Below are 19,663 nucleotides of genomic sequence, written 5' to 3' on the forward strand. Positions count from 1 at the left end.
CACACACACACACACACACACACACACACACACACAAACCCCACATTGCACACACACACCATACCAACTGCTCTCCACCCCCACATTCATATTCACACACCACACTATTGCCCACACAGAACACACACACACGTTGTCTTTTCCCCAATCTCCTCTGACCTTCCTTCTCTACTGTAGAAGCTACTGTAGCAAACATCATGATACACTGTGATAACAGCTCTGGCATGTAATAGCTCTGCATCATGGTCACACGGTATACAGGATGTGAATAGGTGACATCAAAATTCACATTCTGGGTCACTTAACTATGACACACTGTGGGGCTGGTGAGATGGTTCAGTGGGTAAGAGCACTGACTGCTCCTCCAAAGGTCCTGAGTTCAAATCCCAGTTATCACAAGGTGGCTCATAACCACCTGTAATGAGATCTGACACCCTCTTCTGGTGTGTCAGAAGATAGCTTCAAGTGTATTTATGTATAATAATAGGTAAATCTTTAAAAAAAAAACTATGATATACTGTATCTACCAGTGATGTGAGATACTGGGAAGTTCTCAGAATCCCTTCTTCCTTCGGAGTTGTAAGTCAGAGTTGGCACAAGGTTGACCATGCTGTGGGATCTGTACTGTTTACAGCTGATGAGAGACCCCAGGGAAAGCAAGAGATGTTCAAGCTTACCTTGACCCACACTCTTCCTTGACCCATATACAAGCTCTCTTTCTAGTCACCAGCCCTGTTGTCCCCAAGTCACACCAGGGCTGCCAATATTCAAGAGCCATAGGCTAAGTCATCCTTGGCAGAACTTTAACCTCCCTGGTATCTCTGGATGGTGGAGAAGCTCAGTGTGTGTAGGAGTCATTATCCAGTGACAGTCTCAGATTTCACCTCTAACTGGAACATTCCCATGCCTCTCGGGTACTACACAAGCATTTGAGCCTTACCTCTGCCACTCTGCTTTTCTGGATTTTGATGTCTATCTTCACCACTGTTCCTGTCTAGTTAAAGAGTGGACTATAGTGTTGGGAGCTCATGGTTGTAACAGTTTTAGGATGCATGAGAAGAGACAAGCTTCTTATATTATAACATGGCTCTCTGAACCCTGCTGATTAGATATTGTACATGTATGGTGCTGGCACTGGGGATGTGACCACCCTTGGTAGCATGCTTGACTGGCCTGAAGAATGTCCTGAGTTCCATCCCCCTCATGACATAAATCAGGCAGAGAGGCAACCTGCCTGTCATCCCAGCCTACATAACAAGTACCAAGCCAGCCTGGACTGCATGGGACCTTGTTTCAAAGGAAAATTAAATAAGTAAAAAGTAAAAGCAAGCAAGTTATAGGTGGCTTGATATGAAGTTGAAGAGAATGTTCTGAGATCAAAAGTTCAGCCACAGAGACTCATGAGGACCACTATACAAGGCATGTCATTTGTTGTCAAAGAACTGACTCACTTGGACAGTTCTCTTTATTATTTTTCTATGTTCTCATTGCTTCTCTGTTGGTTATTGCATCCTGCCTTCTGCCTGCTTTTGGTTTGCTTTGTTCTTCTCTAGATAGTTTATTAAAGATAGTAAGTTATTGATTTGAGGTCTTTCTTCTTTCTTAATATGAACTAGAGTTTCCCTCCAAGGATTGCATTCATTGAATCCCCTAAGTTTTGATGCGGTGTTGTGTTTTCAACACAATCCATGCTTATTTCCCCATGGTCTCTTCTTTTATCCATTGGTTATTTATGAGGAAATTGTTTAACTTCTACACATCTGTGTGTGCTTTTATGTGCCCATCTATTATTGATTTCCAGATTCAGTCTGCTGTGATCCAAACCATGCTTTTCAGGACTGAATTTCTGTCTTTCTATAAGTATTGAGACTTGTTTCATTACCTAACACCTGGAGAATGTTCCATATGCACTGGAAGAGGTATGTGTTCTGCTTGAGGGGAGCATCAGTCATAGTTCACAAAGCACTGCGTGTCTTACACAGGCATTTGTGGCAGGGCATGGCAGGGCTGTGAAGACACAAACATTCAGCTACTACTTCCACTCTGCATTCCCAACTCACATATGTTACATACCAGCTTAGCTTCCCTTTGAAACTCCACACTCCCATCCTGGAGACCACAAACTTGGCTTGTGTTCCTTATAATTCAATTAATAAATAAAAATATTCATGAGCTCCTAGTCTCTGTGGTCAAAAGAACATTTTCTCTGGGCTGACTCACTCATTAAGAACACTTACTGCTCTTGCAGAGCACTGGGGTTCAGTTCCCAGAACCCACGTGGCTGTTATCAGCCATCACTTGTAACTCTAATGCCCGAAATTGACACTCTCTCTGGCCCCCATGAGCATTGGCCATGCACATGGTACACACACACATACACACACACACACACACACACACACACACACACACAAGCAAATACTTATACACCTCTTTAAAAAAAAACCCTCTTAAATATAGTTTTCTCATGCTTTCCATTCAGTATCTTAGAAATGTGCACATCTAGCTAAATAGGGAAGAATACAGTTCCCAAATGGGGCTCCCTCTTCACAGGCTATGAAGATTATAGTGGAAAGTGTATTACTTTGGGGAGCTCAAAGCTTTAAAATAATAATTAGAAGTGATAAATCCTATCACCGGTCACCCCAGTGGCCCCAGCCATGAAGTACTACATGCATACATCTGCTTGTTTGTGCACTGATTAGAGGTGGTAATGGTGAGCGAGGAGTGTGGAGCTTTGATATGGAAGTGGAAAGTGTGCCTTGCTTTTTGATCCTTCAAAGAGCAGTCTGGTAGAAGAAGGAAGAGAGGCCCATGGCATACCATAAGGCCATGAAACAACCTATGCTAAAGATAGGCATCAGTTCCTGAAGAGAATAGGCCACTGATGTGTCAGCCACTTGCCCAGGATGATGACCATGGCCTCTGGGAACCCATGCTTCCCCATCTGGACATCAGAAGTGATGATAGAGCTTGGTTTAGATGATTACTGAAATAATTGCCAACATCTGAAAATGTGCCACAGGTATCTCTAAGACAGGGTCTCTAGCACAGACTCCTGTTACTTCTTCCACAAAATGTTATTCTCTTAAGTCATGAGAGTTTCTCATGAACTTCCAGACATCCTTCCCTCTGCCCTCAGACCCTCCTCCCTCTAAAGAGTGAAACTCTCCTTCTTAAAGTTGAAATCTACCATGTCTAGATTATTTCAGCTCAGTCCAAAATGGAGAACTCTCTTTCCCAGCTGGTGTTCCTCTTCTCCATTTTATCTGGGGAACCCCAACTCCCACATTCTGCCTGAGGAATGTCACGTAATTACATGATATTAATTACAGGTTTTCTCACCTGAGATTACAGGTTCAACCTTCTGAATACCTCTCCATTCAAATGAGGTATCCCCAGAATCTTTAACAGCAGCCAAGGAAACTTCCCCCTTAGAAGAATCCCTTCCTCACATTCCAAGGTTTATATAATCCTTGTCTACACTGAATAAACTGTATGAGCACAAGCTATTTCATTGAATACCATCTGAGAGAGCTGTTTCATTGAATGCTGTCTAAAAGAGCTGTAACATTAAAGAGCTATAACACTGAAACCCTCAGAGGAGACTTCCTCTCTCCAGCATTCACTGCTGGACTGGGATCTTGCTGACACACCCGTTGGGCACTTTACTTCATCCTTTCCCACATAATGTGCTTTGGGTTCCAGACACTCCAAATATGGACCACAGAACTCAGCTCTGCTCCATTCTTCCTAGCTCTGTATGTGGTGCCACCTGGATACCACAAAGGAAAAGGAGAAAAATAGAACCACACCTGCCGTGACTACATCCATCATCACCCTCTTCATCAGACCAACATTGCTTGGGCCATCATATTCTCTTCCCACAAACCACCACCTTTCTAATCTTCCCCTGTCTGATCATCACTGTTCCCACACTGGCCCTAAGACTAGCTGTTTTCACACCAGTCAGCCGCCAAGTGGGTCTTAAGCAAACAGCTGGCAGTAGCTAGGCACAGATCCCAGATGGTTGTTTATCTGTCCAGACAATCAAAACTCTATCAAAATGCTAAAACTCAAAAACACTTCAGATTATTTACAGTGGGAAAATGGAGTCTCAGGGGCCAGAGATATAACAAAGACTATGAACTCCAGCTGACTGAGTTGCCTTCCCTTTGGCTCCTAAGGCTTTGTGTTTAACCTTTATCAAGTAACAACATCAGTAAATAACTATTTGTTCTACTGCCATTCATGACCCAGATGGCTTTTCCCTCCAGACAGGCTTGAAGCTGTCTGTGACACACTATTTTGAACCTGTCATATATAGTTCAGACTCAATTGCTGTTTGGTTAAAAGTTCACTCGTAAGCATTTACCTTGTGTGGACATGAAGGAATTCACCACTGGGCTTGTTTGGGATACATATCCCTTCCAGCAAGTGATCAGAGAATGAGGATAATGGTTGGTGGGAGGAGAATCTGATGGATAATCTGATGGGCCAAGTGATGATGGTCTTATGGAAGAGAAAGTGATCAATGAAGAGAAGGTAGTGACTATTCAGAGGGAGGAGCATTTAAGGGTGGGAAGGAAGAGTGTGTTCTAGTCAAGATAGTCTTGTGGCAGAGATCAGAAGACTGTGAATGGCTACTGTGAGTAGTCCATGGGCTTCTTTGATACCACTGTGGGAAGTTAAGAGAAGATCAGATTCTAGAGGACCAGCATTCTGAGCATGTTGATCTGGCAATGCCCATGAGATATCTGTGACAATGTCAACCATATGAATGTGGAACACAGGTAAGATGTGGGTACAATTAAAATGCAAGAGCCTTCCTTAGGTAACATAAGGCTAATAGTTGCTTGGAATAGCATCACATTAGCTGATTAGTGAATGGTGGTGTGTAGGATGGGAAGGCTAATCAAAACAACAGAGGCCTTTGGCACTCCATTAAATTAGGTTGGGATGGGAAAAGGGGCTAGTGGACATGAGAAAACTGTGGTATTGTCTGGCATCTGTGGTAAAGTTGGAGATGAAGCTCTAGTGACACCTTGTAGGATCTGTAGAGAAATTGCTATGAGCAATGTCCCAATGAGTGTTAGGAAAACCTCTGACTAAAACTCACAGTATAAAGAAAATGATAGGAAGAAGTAATGATGTTATGAGAGTGGACTAGGAGAAATTTCAGAGAGAAGAAAAACTGAGGCTGCAGTAGGGTATACTAATAGGTCAGTGGATGACATCGAATTCAGTTCTTTGAAAGTTCATTCTGGTCTTCTGGTCTGTGCTGGTCTACCTTGGGCTGGAACTCAGCAGTTAGTCTCAGAGCCCTTAGAGGTGGCTCCAATCCCAGTACATCTAGCACACCCAAGATGTTAGGATCAGGCGTGAGGAGAACACAACACCTGTTCAAACACCACCAGGAGTAACTAGGACCAGTAGGATCCAGGGACACAGGAACCCCTCCTGACCAGTGACTTGGATTCCTTCCAGTCTATGCCTGTCGACCTTGGGCACAAACTCGGTAGCCAGTCTCACAGACCCCAAAGGAGGCTCCACTTCTAGGCACTCTAGCACGAACAGGATCTTAGGATCCCAGGATCCCAGGATCCCAGGAACTTGGTCATCAAACCTAAGGATAATAGGTATAGAAGAGAGTGAAGATTCCCAACTTAAAGGGCCAGTAAATATCTTCAACACAATTACAGAAGAAAACTTCCCTAACTTAAAGAAAGAGATGCTCATGAACATACATGAAGCCTACAGAACTCCAAATAGACTGGACCAGAAAAGAAATTCCTCCTGTCACATAATAATCAAAACACCAAATGCACAAAACAAAGAAAGAATGTTAAAAGCAGTAAGGGAAAAAGGTCAAGTAACATATAAAGGCAGATCTTTCAGAATTAACCCAGACTTCTCACTAGAGACTATGACAGCTGGAAGATCCTGGGCAGATGTCATACAGACGCTAAGAGAACATATATGCTAGCCCAGACTATTATACCCAGCAAAATTCTCAATTATCATAAATGGAGAAACCTAGATATTCTGTGACAAAACCAAATTTACATAATATCTTTCTACAAATCCAGCCCTACAGAGGATAATAGACAGAAAACACCAACACAAGGAAGGAAACTACACCCTAGAAAAAGAAAGAATATAATCTTTCAACAAACCCAAAAGAAGATACGCACACAAACATAATGCCACCTCCAACAACAAAAATAACTTGGAGTAACAATCACTTTTCCTTAATATCTGATAACATGAATGGACTCAATTCCCCCAATAAAAAAGACAGACTAAGAGGTGTAAACAGGACCCAACATTTTGATGCATACAGGAAACCCACCTCAGTGACAAAGATAGACACTACCTCAGAGTAAAAGATTTGAATACAATTTTCTAAGCAAATGGTCCCAAGAAACAACAAGCTGGAGTAGACATTCTAATATCAAATAAAATCTACTTTCAACCAAATGTTATCAAAAAGCATAAGGAAGGACACTTCATACTGGTCAAAGGAAAGATCTACCAAGATGAACTCTCAATTCTGAATATCTATGCTCTAAATGCAAGGGTACCCACATTCATAAAAGAAACTTTACTAAAGTTCAAAGCACACATTGCACCCCACACAATAATAGTAGGAGACTTTAACACCCTACTCTCAGCAATGGACAGATCATGGAAACAAAAACTAAATAGAGTCACAGTAAAACTCACAGAAGTTATGAATCAAAAGGATCTAACATATTTATACAACACTTTATTCTAAAGCAAAAGAATATACTTTCTTCTCAGTACCTCATGGTACCTTCTTCAAAATTGACCATGTAATTGGCTACTAAACAAGCCTCAACAGATACAAGAAGATTGAAATAATCCCATGCACCCTATCAGATTGCCATGGACTAAGGCCGGTCTTAAATTCCAACAAAAACAATGGAAAATACACATACACATGGAAACTTAGCAACGCTCTACTCAATGATAACTTTGTCAAGGAAGAAATAATGAAATTAAAGAGTTTTCAGAATTTAATAAAAATGAAGACAGATTATAACAAAAACTTATGGGACACAATGAAAGCAGTGGAAAGAGGAAAACTCATAGCTCTAAGTGCCTCCAAAATGAAACTGGAAAGAGCTTACACTAACAGCTTTATAGCACATCTGAAAGCTCTAGAAAAAAAGAAGCAAATACATCCAAGAGGAGTAGATAGCAGGAAATAATCAAACTCAGGGCTGAAATCAACCGAATAGGAACAAAAAGAACTACACAAAAACCGGGAGCTGGTTCTTTGAGAAAATCAACAAGATAGATAACTGCTTAGCCCAGCTAACCAGAGGGCACAGAAAAAATATCCAAATTAATAAAATCAGGAATGAAAAGGGAGGCATAACAATGGAAACTGTGGAAATTCAAAAATTCATCAGATCCTACTACAGAAGTTTATACTCAACTAAATTGGAATATCTGGATGAAATGGACAATTTTCTAAACACATACAAGGTGCCAAAGTTAAATCAGGATCAGATAAACCATCTAAACAGTTCCATAACCCCTAAAGAAATAGAAGGAGTCATTCACAGTCTCCCAATCAAAAAAGCGCAGGACCAGATTGGTTCAGTGGAGAATTCTATCATACCTTTAAAGAAGACCTAATACCAATACTCTTCAAATTATTCCACAAAATAGAAACAGAAGATACACTACTCAAATCATTCTATGAAGCCATAATTACACTTATACCTAAACCACACAAAGACCAAACAAAGAAAGAGAACTTCAGACTAATCTCTCTTATAAATATTGATGCAAAAATACTTAATAAAATTCTTAAAACTGAATCCAAGAACACATCAAAATGGTCATTCACCATGATCAAGTAGGCTTCAACCCATGGATGCTGGGATGATTCAATATATGGAAATCGATCAATGTAATCCACTACATAAACAAACTCAAAGAAAAAGAAAAACATGATCATTTCATTAGATGCTGAAAACACATTTGACAAAATTAAGCATCTATGGGCATACCACCCTGAACGTGCCCGATCTTGTCTGATCTCAGAAGCTAAGCAGGATCAGGCCTGGTTAGTACTTGGATGGGAGACCTCTGGGGAATACTGGGTGCTATAGGCTTTAAAAAAAAAATTGAGCATCTTTTCATGTTAAAAGTCTTGCACAGACCAGAAATTCAAGGCTCATACCTAAACATAGTAAAAGCAATATACAGCAAACCAGTAGCCAACATCAAACTAAATGGAGAGAAACTTGAAGCAATCCCACTAAAATCAGGGACTAGACAAGGCTGCCCACTCTCTCCCTATCTATTCAACAAAGTACTTGAAATTCTAGCTAGGGCAATTAGACAACAAAAGAAGGTCAAAGGGATACAAATTGGAAAGGAAGAAGTCAAAATATCACTATTTTCAGATGATATGATCTTATACTTAAGTGACCTCAAAAATTTAGAGAACATCTAAAGCTGATAAACAACTTCAGCAAAGCAACTGGATATAAGATCAGCTCAAACAAATCAGTAGTCTTCCTCTACTCAAAGGATAAACAGGCTGAGAAAGCAATTAGGGAAATGACACCCTTCATAATAGCCACAAATAATGTTAAATACCTTGGTGTGACTCTAACCAAGTAAGTGAAAGATCTATATGATAAGAACTTCAAGTCTCTGAAGAAAGAAATCAAAGAAGATCTCAGAAGATGGAAAGACCTCCCATGCTCATGGATTGGCAGAATTAATACAGTAAAAATGGCCATCTTGCCAAAAGCAATCTACAGATTCAATGCAATCCCCATCAAAATTCCAACTCAATTCTTCATAGAGTTAGAAACAGCAATTTGCAAATTCATTTGAAATAACAAAAAACCCAGGATAGAAAAAGGTTTTCTCAATAATAAAAGAACTTCTGGGGGAATCACCATCCCTGACCTCAAGCTGTATTACAGAGCAATAGTGATAAGAACTGCATGGTATTGGTACAGAGACAGGCAGAAAGATCGATGGAATAGAATTGAAGACCCAGAAAAGAATACACACACATATGCTTACTTGTTCTTTGACCAGGAAGCTAAAACCATCTAGTAGGGGGAAAAAGACAACATTTTTAACAAATGATGCTGGTTCAGCTGGCAGTCAGCAAGTAGAAGGCAAATTGACCCATTCTTACAAAGCTCAAGTCCAAGTGGATCGAGGACCTCCACATAAAACCAGATACACTGAAACTTACAGAGGAGAAAGTGGGGAAGAGCCTCGAGCACAGGGGAAAAATTCCTTAACAGAATACCAATGGCTTATACTGTAAGATCAAAAATGGACAGATGGGACCTCATAAAATTGCAAAGCTTCTGTAAAGCAAAGGACACTGTCAATAAGACAAAAATACAACCAACAGATTGCAAAAAGATCTTTACCAATTCTACGTCTGATAGAGTAGCCCTCTATCAGATATCCAATACATACAAAGAGCTCAAGAATTTAGGCTCCAGAGAACCAAATAACCCTATTTAAAGTGAGTCATTTTCAACTGAGGAATATTGAATGGCTGAGAAGCACCTAAAGAAATGTTCTACATCCTTAGTCATCAGGGAAATGCAAATCAAAACAACTCTGAGATTCCACCTCACACCAGTCAGAATGGCTAAATTCAAAAACTCAGGTGACAGCAGATGCTGGAGAGGTTGTGGAGAAAGAGGAACACTGCTCCATTACTGGTGGGAATGCAAGCTGGTACAAGCCCTCTGAAAATCAGTTGGGCGGTTCCTCAGAAAATTGGACATAGTATTTCCAGCTATACCATTCTGGGCATATACACAAAATATGCTCAAACACGTAATAAGGACACATGCTCCACTATGTTATAGCAGCCTTATTTATCATGGCCAAGAGCTGGAAAAAAACCTAGTTATCTTTCAACAGAGGAATGGATACAGAAAATGTGGCACATTTACACAATGGAGTACTACTCAGCTATTAAAAATGATGCATTCATGAAATTCTTAGGCAAATGGATAGAACTAGAAAATATCATCCTGAGTGAGGTAACCCAATCTCAAAAAACTACACATGTTATGCACTTTCTGATAAGTGGATATTAGCCCAAAAGTTCCAAATAACCAGGATATAATTCATAGATCACATGAAGCTCTATAAGAAGGAAGACTAAAGTTCAGGTGCGTTGGTCCTTCTTAAAAGGAGAACAAAATATAAGAGCAAATATGGAGATAAAGTGTGGAGCAGAGACTAAAGGAAAGGCCACCTAGAGACTGCCCCACCTGGGGATCTATCCCAAATACAGTTACCAAACCGAGACACTATTTTGGATGCCAAGAAGTGCATGATGAAAGGAGCCTGATATGGCTGTCTCCTGAGAGGCCCTGCCAGAGCCTTAAAAATACAGAGGTGGATGCTCGCAGCTAATCATTGGACTGAGCATAGGTTCCCTAATAGAGGAGTTAGAGAAGGGACTGAAGCAGTTGAAGGGGTTTGCAACCCCATTGGAAGAGCAACAATATCAACCAACCAGACCCCCCAGAGCTCCCAGAGCTTCCAGGGACTAAGCCATCAACAAAGGAGTACACATGGCTCCAGCTGTATATATAGCAGCGGATGGCCTTGTCATACACCAATGGAAGGAGAGGTCCTTAGTGCAAGAAGGCTCAATAGATGCCTCAGTGTAGGGGGAATCGAGGGTGGGGACATGGGAGTGGTTGGGTAGGTGGGTGGAGGAACACTCTCATAGAAGCAGGGGGATGCAGGATGTGATAGGGTGTTTTTAGGAGGGGAGGAAACCAGGAAAGGGGATAACATCTGAAATGTAAATAAAGAAAATATCCAATAAAAAAAAGTTCCTTCAGAACCTCACTTTGCTTTATGTACTGCCTACATTACTGGAATTTCAAGTGCATTGTAATATGTTAATATGAATTTATGGCTTGTGATTCATTAAAAATAATAATGTCACATTAGAGAAGAGTGGACCTGAAGCATTACAGATCTATAAAAATGCTTCCCTCACCATCAGGAACAAGATACTTCTTGTAAATGCTGCAGTGGCTGACTTGGTAAACTGGCTTAAATGTGCAGTAGTCATGGCCTCTTACCATCAAGTCTGTGTAGTGACTTTCTTTGTTGCTGGGACGTAGCCCCTGATAAAAGCAACTGAAGGAATCAAGGGTTTGGATTAACTTGAGTTAGAGGTCCAGCCTGTTTTGCAGAGCAGACATGGTGGCTGCAGCATGGGAATGCTCTTTGCATCACACCTGTATCCAGGAAGCAGCTGGGACGAGAGCAGACCTTCACTGCTTTACTGTCTGGGACTCTGGCACGTGAATCATACATACTTAGGGTGATCCTTTCCAGCTACACTAACCCAGGATAAGAACTCTCTCACAGATGTACACAGGTTTATCTCATAGATGATTCTAGATGCTCTCAAACTGGCAATCGAAAGTAATTATCACGGAGTCAGAGCCGTAAGCTGTGGCTAGTGAGGTGTGTGTCTAGAGCATTTACGGTGATCAACGTGGATTTGTAGCACCCATGCTACAAATGTGTGTGCTGGTGGACTGTGAGCATTTACCAGTGGACAGGGTGCATTTGTACCTTGACTCTCTCTTGCTAGTACACCTTTGTGTGATAGCTGCTTGTGTTTAGGATTAGAGGTGAGAACAAAAATAGTGGTCCTCAATTCAGAGATTAAGACAGAGGCTTTCCATGTGTTTGAAAGAACATAGAATTAACTGACCCCATATACCTCAGTAGTGTCATGTCCTAGATACCTTACTAGAGCCAGAAGGGCCCTCCCAGTCCCTATCCACACTGACATGGTGTGAACTGATTTAGTGGACTTAACTATTCCCATCCTACCAGGGCTGTGAAAACTCCTGGAGTGCAGTGTCTCAGAAGAACTGAGGCTTCCAATGCTTTGTTAAAATACATTTTTAAAAAATGTATGTGCATGTGTGTATGCATGTATATAAGTGTGCACATATGTGTGTGGGTGCCTCCATGAGAAATTGTTCTCATGGTTTCAGCCATTAAACATTTGTTCCTCAGTTGGTGGTACTATTTGGGGATGTTTGGGGGATGTGGCCCTGTTGGAAGAAGTCTGTCACTGGAGTCTGCTCTGAGAGTCAAAACACCCATGCAATTTCAAGTTTACTTCCTGCATCGTGCTTGGGATTCAAGATGTAAAGCCCCAGCTTCATCTTTGTGCTGCCATGCCTTTGCTCCATCATCTTGGACTTTAAACATCTAGAACTGTGAACCTGAATAAACCTTTCCCTTCTGTAAGTTGCTTTAGTCGTGGCATTTTATCATAGCAACAGAAAAGTCACTGAGATGGTGTCTGTGAATGCCAGAAAAAGGTATCTGGTCCCATGGAGCAGTTACAGGTAGTTGGGAGCCACCCAACGTGTGTGTGTGCTGGTAACCAAACTAGGATCCTTTAAAAGAGCAGCAAGTGCCACTTCATTTACAAAAGTGTTTTTTGTTTATTTTATGTGTGGGTGCTTGTGTGAGTGTACGCACATGAGATCAGAGACAGCTTATGGCAGTGAGTTCTCTCTACTGGATAGGTCGCAGAGACTGAACACAAGTTATCAATCTCGGTGGGAAGGACCTTCACCTGCTGAAATATTGTATCATCAGCCCCCTGTTCTTTATTCCATTCTCAAGCATCATCAGTCCCTGCCCTGCCCCAATTCTTTATTCCACTCTTGAGGTGTTCACTGTAAGCAGAACTTCCTCCTGGGTCTAGCAAAACCAGGGATGCAGTAAAGAATACTTGGGGAAAGTCACTGAATTTGAAGGTGAAATTTCCAATGCCTTTGGTTTGGAGAGAAATAAGACAGTCACCCTGTATCAGCACATATGTGAACTTAATGTAGCCTTTCCAGTTGGTTAAATACAGAACCATGAAACAGATCTAAAATGAAATTAATATAAAGAAACTTAAGTGTGTGGTGACCTGACTGTTTGTCATCCAAACAGGGTGATGAGCAAGGGAAGAGGGTAGAGACTCATTTATGCCAGGACATCCTGGGACAGGCTTGAGGGCACTGTTGCCTCGGAGGGGCTTCCCATTTTTAAGGAACATTCTACAGCACTCTTCTTTGGCATAACAAGAAGATGCCCTCTTGATAAATTGGCTAAACTCATCTGCAAGTTTTCCCTTCCAAGGTCAACACAAGGCCACTTTTCCATTCCATCTCATCCCTGCAAGAATTCTGTCACCCCTCCTGGTTATGTATGCTCTTGTTTCTCATGGAGATCACACCCAGAATGACATCTGACATATGTTGGCACAGAGTAATGACATTTTGAATGTTGATAAGACCATGGTTATAGCAAGGATTTGTATTCTAGGAGATCCTGTAGCTTGTGAAGCTAACTCCAGATGAGTGCTGGGGGACTAATTAATGCTCACTTGAGAAAGTATATCACTCAAATAAATTCATCCTATTTTCTAGTCATCTAGCCCTCTTTTCAGGAATCTTGCTGATCCCTGCCTGTCTTACAGACCCACTGCTTTGTCTGTGTTGCTGAGGACTTAGATGCAAGGCCTCTCCTACTGCCTGTCAGCAATGATTTGGGTACTTAGTTATTCTGCTTTAAAGCCATTGGATTAATATCCCAGACTAAAAACAAGCAATTCCAATGATTGCTGCAAACCCTTTTTAAAGCATTGTTAAGAGACAAGAAATATCAAAATAAAATAGGATCTGCCAAAAATCAAATCATATTTATAACAAAGAACAGAGAGAGAGAGAGAGAGAGAGAGAGAGAAGAGAGAAGAGAGAGAGAGAGAAGAGAGAAGAGAGAAGAGAGAGAGAGACAGAGAGAGAGAAGAGAGAAGAGAGAAGAGAGAGAGAGAAGAGAGAAGAGAGAGAGAGAGAAGAGAGAAGAGAGAAGAGAGAAGAGAGAGAGAGAGAAGAGAGAAGAGAGAGAGACACAGAGACAGAGAGAGAGAGAAGAGAGGAGAGAGAGAGAGAGAAGAGAGGAGAGAGAGAGAGAAAGAGAGAGAGAGAGAGAGAGAGAGAGAGAGAGAGAGAGAGAGAGAGAGAGAGAGAACCACAGCATTCAAACAAACAAACAAAACCCTTCAGTAAGGAGACAGAGTCATTCAAAAGGTGGATTTTACTCAGGATGGCACTGGACTTGCTATATCCTAGGCATGGACCCCTGTGACTCCTACAGTCAAAAATCTACTTCTAAGGACTGAAGTTTCTGTGCTCTGCCTAATTGTCATTGAGCAAGGGGCAGTGAGGACAAGGCCAGCATTATAAGCTATAGGTTGCCCCTCTGCAAATGTGATATGTTCAAAAGGAAATCAGAACTATAAAGCAAGGGGAATGTGTGAGAGGATGCTTCTTGGAAGTTGCCTCCACTTCCTGCGGCCACACCATGGCAGACATGGCAAAACTTGGATGGAAGCAAAATGAGACATCTAGTAGCTGCCACCGAATCTGTGTTGGTGACTCTCATCACCTGCAGATGTCCACTTAGTTTTCAGATTACAGAACACTGACAGCTATCAACAGTTTTTCCGAAGCTGTTTAGTACATATGAGCATTTCTCATAGTGCATATCTGAGCCTCAGATGACTTCCTACTCACGGTCTTATATCTGAGGGTCAGCGTCAGGTTTAACAGCTAAATAAATGCCTCCAATTTCATGTCACATGACTGGGAGGGTGGAGTCTCTTTGGGTAGAGAAAAGGAAAATGGAACCATTCCAGATTATTCTTACGTTGTGTCTGCCAGCAGAGTCAGACTAAAGTCTGATAACCTTAAGTCCACCACCAGACATGTTACAAAAAATGTCTTGGTTGCCAGCTTTGGGTACTCCTAGGAGACAAATTGGTGTGAGTTCAGATGAGGCAGAGTGGGTTGACAGGTGAATGAATGGCTGAGCTGTAAGTCTGGAGCTACAGGTGGGAACTCAGTACCTGCTTCCCACTCCTGCTGATCACAGGGATACACAAAGCTGTGGGGTGGGCAAAAACAAACAAATATGTTTGGCGAATTCTGCATCCCATGTAACTAAATTTGAGGGTGTATTCTAAGACTTAATTGTTGGTTTAAGACAATGGGTACTCTTCCAAGTTTCTCAAAGTAGACATAGAGTGTCACACAGTCCAACCTTGCATGATCACAGTCTGTTACACCTAAAGGACATTCATACTGGCTGATCATCCATTGGGCCTCTATGGGGAAGCCACTGGTGTGGGCCAACCCATAACCATTTTTCTTTGGACATCTCTGACTGTGAGATCTAAGAGAGGCTTCGAATTAGCTTTTGGCATTCAAGGTCCTCACTGGCAAATCAAAAGGCCCTTTCAAAAATGGGTCAACTCTTTCAGATGCCTCCTGTCCTTTGTTCTGTAATTACAATGCACATCAAGAATATGATCAAAGTCCTATTTGGAGAATATTGGATTAGCAGAATGTTTGATGAAATCAATAATTGGAATGATGAGGGACTTTTACTAATTACATCTGGAAGGACTAATATTGTCTGTGGGGATGAAATAAGAGACTTTGTTCCTTATGTAAATGATGGTGGTATAAAGAAAATGTGTCTTGGAAGGACGCCCTTTGGACTCTGGTTTCTCTATGTCTGATGGAAGGGAAGTCAAGGAGAAAAGGATACATGAGGGCCCTGAAACTTGAGATTCTAATTACACTAGAAATGAGCTTGGTTCATAAATTAGGTATGCCTTTCAAAAGTTAAATATCAGCCTGGAAATATAAAAAGAAATTTGATCATTCATTTACATACTTTTGTATATACACATGTTTTCTTCCTGTAAATCAAGTGCAATGTGATTTGTTTTACTTTTTAAGAGAGTCTCATGTATCCCAGGCTAGCCTCAAATTCCTTATGTAGCCAATGCTCTTCTGATCCCCCTGCTGCCACCTCCCAAGTATTGGAATTAATGGCATGCATCACTTTGTGTAATGCTGGGGACAGAACCTAGGCCATCATATGTGCTAGACAAATCACTCTAACAACTATGGCCCCCCTCCTTACATGTAACATTATCAGAAGTGCCAGTTGGCAATGTGTGTAGCTTATGGTTAGACCTTGTTTATTTCTTCGTAAGCCCATTTTAAGTAAAAGAAAAGTTTCTTAAACAACCCACACTCTCTTTAGTCCCATTTGTATTGAGACAGAAATCACTGTACTCAACTCTCCATCAGCCTCCTTATCAGAGAAACTGTGGCTGGACAGCTGATTGATTGGCTGTATGTACTGCTGGCTTAGTATTGATCTACTAAGCACTCCCTTTGGCTTGCTAAATATATTCTATAGAAATCAAGTGAGGTTTTACTTAAAGGAGAACTCGTAACTCACTATGATTATTGCATAGGAGAGAGAACTCAACTTGGCCCAACCAGCTGGGAAGACATAGTTCCCAGTAAGTGGGGATAATGTCCTCCCTCGTTGGGCACAGCATGTGCTTTCTACCCATTCTGCCCTTCTGTATCTCGGTCTATATGCCTGTCGTGCACACTTACTGTCTCTTTACTCCGTCACATCCCCTCCTCTTGACCTGCAGGACTCTTCTGCTTTAGCCTTTGTTCCAGCCCCTCCCCTTCTTTCAAGAGCTTTAAGAAGCTCTACACAGAATGATCTCTCAAGTCTCCACTGGGTTTCTTGTGTGTGTAATGGCATCCTAGGGACAAAGAACCTTCCATCATAAGGTCTGGTCACCTAGCACTACCCCTTGTTATACTTCCAATTCTAATATACTTGGTGTGAGCAGGAAGCACAGCTCCCTGGAGATATCCCCGGCCTCTGTTCCCACCATTTACTTTCCATGCACTCTGTAAGCCCAGAGCTGATGCATTCTTCATGCCTGGCTCCTATTAGCCCCTCTTGGTACCCATCCTCCTTTGTGAGTGTGAGTGGCTGTCCCCTCCCCTGTGCCTGTCCTGTGCTGCTGCAGCTACTGGGTCCTCGTGTCTCCCTTGCCCAGTTTGACAGAGACAAAGAACAGGAAGAGACTGAAGCTGTAATGGAGATGAAGAATAAGTATAATAGTATGTATCTACTGACATTATCACATAGCCACAGCTACAACATTAGCTTCAGGCCTTGATGGTATTAATTGCCTTTAAAAGATGGTGCCTTATTCAGTTTTTTTTTTGTTTTGTTTTTAAATTTTATGTATATGAGTACACTGTAGCTGTACAGATGGCCATGAACTATCATGTGTGTGGCTTCTGGGAATTGAACTCAGGACCTTCTGCTGGCCCCTCTCGCTCAGGCCCTGCTTGCTCTGGCTCCGCATAATTTACTGCAGCTGTCTTCAAACACACCAGAAGAGGGCGTCTGATCTCATTACGGGTGGTTGTGAGCCACCATGTGGTTGCTGGGATCTGAACTCAGGACCTTCGGAAGAGCAGTCAGTGCTCTTACCCGTTGAGCCATCTCACCAGCCCGCCTTATTCAGTTTTAAAAGCAAAACATTTTTGCATACCTCACAGAACAAAGATTCAGAGATGTCAATTACAAGCCTTAAAGTCACAGAGGAGTGTATCAGCAGGTAGCACTGTACCCCCTTCTCATAGCTTCCCTAGTGGTGCCCTGACCAATGGGTTGCTAAAGACAACACTCCAAGTGGTTCCAGCTCTGAGAGGCTCTGAAGAGCTCTGGAGTGAGCAGAGTCATTTGTCAGGAGATGTAAAGGCATTGTAAGGAGAGACAGAGACAGAACAGGATACCCCTCCTCTGAGGTCAAAGAGAGCCAAAGAGAGATATGACACTTCTTTTAAAAGAGAGATACAAAGCTTCTCTTAATATGGATACAGGCAGACAGCCATCAAACGAGGCACAGTATCTCCCAAGAGACCACGGGAAAACTATTCTCCAACTTCCTGGCTTCATAGTTTTTGAACACTTTTGAGTTCATCAAAAGACTAGATGAAGAGAGGGAAAAATGTGTGTTCTACAGGAAAAATGGCAGGTTGGGACAATTCTGAACTTGGACAGCAGGTGCCTGCTTGTATCTGGAACAATCAGGTATTTTCAGCATGGGATTTTGACTCTATGGGGCACCCTTGATCTGCTCAATCAGCTCGGTGATTCATCTTCCTGATTCAGGCTTGGCACAATCGCAGGGAGGCAGAGGGGCTAGTACAGTACTCCCCACGGGACCATACGAGGCTCCATGGGCTTATCCACCTCCCATGGCTGCTGCCAATTAGGTCCACACCTCTGCCCAGCAGCCTGCTAATGTGGCAAGACTCACTGTGATGGAGAGCCCCTCTACCAGTCCATGGAAAGTCATGGCTGAAGTTAACAAAGGCAAATTCCATTTCACATTGTACAGCGTGGTTAGTTGGCACAATCTTTAAAAGTCTGAGACATATTTCTCCCAGAGGAAGGACATTTGCCTATGCTTAGCTAGACACAGTTCTCCAGTACCTCAGGGAAACAGGAAGGATGTGTACACAAAACAAGACCCATTCCCATTTATCCACTGGATACGTTCTGTAGGTTGAGATTGCCACCACCACTGGGAAGAGTTGGGATCTTATCTAGAATTTTCCAGAATGGTGATCCACTTGTGTGCACTCCCTCTTGTGTTTCAGTGGAATTATCAGATTTGTTCGTGGATTTATACATGTACAAAGTAGCAGGAAGCAGGTAGGGCACTGGCTTGGGGCACAGGGAAGAGGGCACAGAGAAAACAGCCTGACTCCCTTGGGGGAGGCTTTTCTTTCTGGATTTTGTTCAGTCCTAGGAGGCATCCTGGCTCTTATTTTGACAGTTGAGGGGGTTGGCATACTGAGATCTCCTCAAGACGTTTTTTGGACATGGCTTGACTATTGCTCTTATGAGTTTACCATAAGGTAACCACCATGTTTTATGAAAGGCTCCTCACAAAATGGGAGCCCTACAATACCTCACAACCTGCGAGGGAGGAGCTCAGATTTCTCACTGCCTTGGAAATTGTTGGCCAGCAATGGCTGCTGGGGGAGGGAGTATCATTTCTTCAGTAGAAGTTGTCATTGCAGGTGCTTCTAAAAGGGACCTCCACTCACAATCATGAAATTGTAGTTAGACTTGGTGCATCACACTAAAGTAAGGCACAGAGGTAGATTGTGGGCCTGTGGAGAAGAAGGGTTTCTTTTGGAGACAGGGGAATGATGAAGGACTAGAGCATGAGAATGACCATAACTCATTATGTACATGGATTCAGCCATCAAAAATAAACAGAAGGAATATAAAGCAAAAAATAAAGTCTTGTAAGCTCTGGACATGGCAGTAGCTCTGATTTCCTATTGTATGAGTCCTATGAATATACACTTCCTGTGAGAGCATATTTCCTGTGAATTTAAACTTCCTGTGGGTGAGTGCACACTTCTGATGCAGATAGTCTTCCTCAAACTGCACTTTTTCCCTGTGAGGCCACATTTGCTGTGAGTGCATACTTCTGAGTACACATTTCCTTGGGTGCATACATCCTGTGGACAAATCCCTGTGAGGCCACATTTGCTGTGAGTGCATACTTCTGAGTACACATTTCCTTGGGCGCATACGTCCTGTGGACAAATCCCTGTGAGGCCACATTTGCTGTGAGTGCATACTTCTGAGTACACATTCCCTTGGGCGCATATGTCCT

The 19,663-nt window shown here is 42.2% G+C and overlaps 1 protein-coding gene and 1 pseudogene across 3 annotated transcripts in view; both read left to right on the forward strand.

The window, feature by feature from the left end:
• Dpp6 (dipeptidyl peptidase like 6) overlaps nucleotides 1-19,663 on the forward strand; it is a 933,905-nt gene that overhangs the window by 303,713 nt on the left and 610,529 nt on the right. The gene's annotated exons all lie outside the window — the stretch shown is intronic.
• On the forward strand, nucleotides 8,032-8,150 carry LOC116097663 (annotated as a pseudogene).

Source organism: Mastomys coucha, unplaced genomic scaffold, assembly GCF_008632895.1.
Source record: "Mastomys coucha isolate ucsf_1 unplaced genomic scaffold, UCSF_Mcou_1 pScaffold19, whole genome shotgun sequence".
NCBI lineage: Eukaryota > Metazoa > Chordata > Mammalia > Rodentia > Muridae > Mastomys > Mastomys coucha.